We start from the raw sequence: 3,136 nt of genomic DNA, 5'->3' as shown, positions 1-3,136 counted from the left end.
ACTTAATTATACAATTTACAAACATTTTACTTCAAATATTGCAGAGAAAAAGGCCAACGAATTATACAATTGCGAATTATACAATTGCAGTGAAATACAATTTTCTCTAGCTTTATACAACAGAAGTGTATATATTGTGTTTCTGTTTTTGTATAAAGCGAGAGAAAAACATATATCTTCTTGCTATACACTTATAATTATGCAATATACATACATTTTAATTCGATTCAACTGTATGCAAAGAAAAATTTATAAAAATATTGCAGCGAAATAGGCAGCGAATTATACAATTGTGCATTATACAATCGCAGTGAAATAGGATAGCGAATTATACAATTGCAGCGAAATAGGCTAGCGAATTATACAATTGTATATGTATAGCGAATTACACAGTTTTATGTTTGCTATGGAGCGCAATTATGCAAACTTTGCTATAACATACGAATATGAATTTTTTGTTTGCTATATGTGAAAGTTGCCCTAATAATAATAAGGACTTAGTGACTTGTATGAAAATACATATGTATATATTATTTTTATTTTCACTTATTTATCATTTAAATTAATTATCTTTTCTACTGAAAATAGCTATTGACAAAGGCCAAGAAGTAGAATAAAACTAAGTAAAATTATATCTATAAATAAATTTGAATCTATTGTGTCTATATACATATATATATATATATATTATAAAACGACTATCATTGGGGATTAATTAAATTATAATCAAAAGTGTTAGTCAGTATAGGAACAAATAAAATAAAGAAATATAGAAAAGAAAATTTTGAACTTGGGCCAATTTGCCCAAATTCTACTAAGTTGGGCTTTGGCCCACCTGTCCTATTGCTAAGATAATGACCCAAAATAGGTCTTGCCGACTTAGGAACCAATTGGGCCTGCTGAATTTTTCTTTGGGCTTTTGGCCGCTTTCCATTTTTTTTCCATCCTCCATGACATACATTGGGTGTATATCCTGTATATAAATACTGTATATCGATAATTCTTGAGCTCCCACACCTGTAATTTTTATCCAGATCTTTGTATTTCTGCGTTTTCCTAGTATTGGCACATTTTCAACTATATATCACATATATCTACCGTATACCAGTGTATACATATGGTATATCAGATTGGTTTTCGACTTTCAAGGGCTGAAAAAAAATTTCCAGCACCATATTGTTGCTTAAACCTGTCCATCTGCTTCCTAAATTGGACAAAATGGCTGAATCAACGGAGAAAAATTGAGCCTTCACGGCTCATATAGCGGAAGCTAGAAGAAGTGAGAAATCCCAAGGAATTCGGTCAATGCCATAAAAAGAAAACCAAAAATTAGCTAGAGGAGAAGGACATATAAACAAGCAAACGAATCAATGAGACAAAAAAAATAAGTGCAGTGGTTATTCAAATACTCACGGAATAAAAATAAAGGGGTCCTAGAATAGGCATATATGTATGTACAGACAACATGGCAGCGATGACAAGTTTAGCTCTAAATATGAAAAAAGCTTCTGGCAATAATATAGTAGTAAAATACGTATGAAAGGGGACCTCTTCCTTAAGATAACAAAATAAGAATTTCAAGTAAGGATATTTAAAGGAAACAGTGAGCAATTAATCCATTATCTAAATACTCCCATAAAATAAATATCTCAAAGTTCACCTATTTGAAGTTCTTTCCCAGATAACTAAAGGAATAATCGAAATTTCATTTATGAACCTTTTTATGCTCAGAACCAAACTAAACAGAACTGGTGTCGCAAGACCTAACATATATTAATAAGGCGCGATCAACGAAAAGCATACGGAGCAATACAAAAGGTGAAACCCAGCAAGTATAATCAAAATCGAGGACATAACGAAACAAAATAGAGAAACCATACTTAATGAACTCTCATGCTAAGTTAATGTTCTATTGAATAGATATATACTAGGACATTTCTAGTCAAGAATGCTGAGAACAACTTAAACAAATGCAAAAGAACAATAATCGGCCATATGGAGATACATGCTAGCAACAAGCTTTTTGCATTCGTGCAGTATTTCAGACTAACTAGGATGAACGAACGAGGTACGAGAACATCTAATCCTCCTATACACTAGGCGAGTTCAATGGTATCATGCTTCGAATGAACTCAAGACAAACAGTCATGTGAATGTGAATTAAAACTGAACTATGCTCGAGAAGTTCAAAGACATACAGTAAAACAGGATGATGATTTCGCTAACAGAGACGGACTAGAAGCATTATGATTATCAAGTTAACAAGCCAAACTTAAAGTGAGCACAATAACCGCGAAATTGACGAAACACAAAACATAATGTAAGCTCAGACGAACACCAAGTCAACTTCGAAATTGAAAATAGAAACAAAATAATGGATTATCACACAAATTCTACCCCCTAATTCGCAGCCAGCAACGAGCCAGAAAAAATTTAAAACAAAAGACGTTTAACGAGAGACGAATCTTACCTTTAGGAGGGCAGCGGAACGGAGACGAGAACGAGCTGAGAAAAATACGACTTCCACCAACCGACGATACTCAGAATATGAACAAACGAACAAAATTTACAGCCAAATCTTTAGGTGCGAACAGAACTAGGACGTCTTATGTACGTAGTTTTGTCGATTCTTTCTTAAGTTGCTAGAAAAGTTTTTTCTAAAGAAAAGATCCACCACCCTTATGCACGAAAAGAAAACGAGCTTACATAGCTAGGGATTAGGGCTACAAACGTTTTGGAGGGAAAGAGAACAAGGTTCCCATCTCTAAATTCGAAATTTGAACTTCCCTTAAACTTTCACCATTTTACGATGAGTACTTTTCCCTAAATCTTCAACCTTATTCCGAAAGAGGAAGGGAAGAATGGACGCTCTCGATCAATCTCCTGTCCCATAGACGCTACATGGTATCATCTCATCATCTCAAGGACGAACACGCAGGTCTGCTCTTGCCGAAAAGCACTGCACAAGAGCAGGACGAGGCAGAGGAAGGAGACGTTGGATTGTTGAAAGCTTCTGGGTTCTTTCTCTGTAAGGTAAGGGTGGGCCGGGTCAGAGGGTATTTGGAGTGGGCTGAAAAATGAATAAAAATGTAAATGAAAGAGTAGAATTTAAATGGGGATGGGTCATTCTAGTATT

This window comes from Solanum pennellii, chromosome 1 (genome assembly GCF_001406875.1).
Source record: "Solanum pennellii chromosome 1, SPENNV200".
NCBI classification, from domain to species: Eukaryota; Viridiplantae; Streptophyta; class Magnoliopsida; order Solanales; family Solanaceae; genus Solanum; species Solanum pennellii.
The sequence above is the reverse complement of the archived record's forward strand: the minus strand, read 5'-3'. Positions refer to the sequence as shown.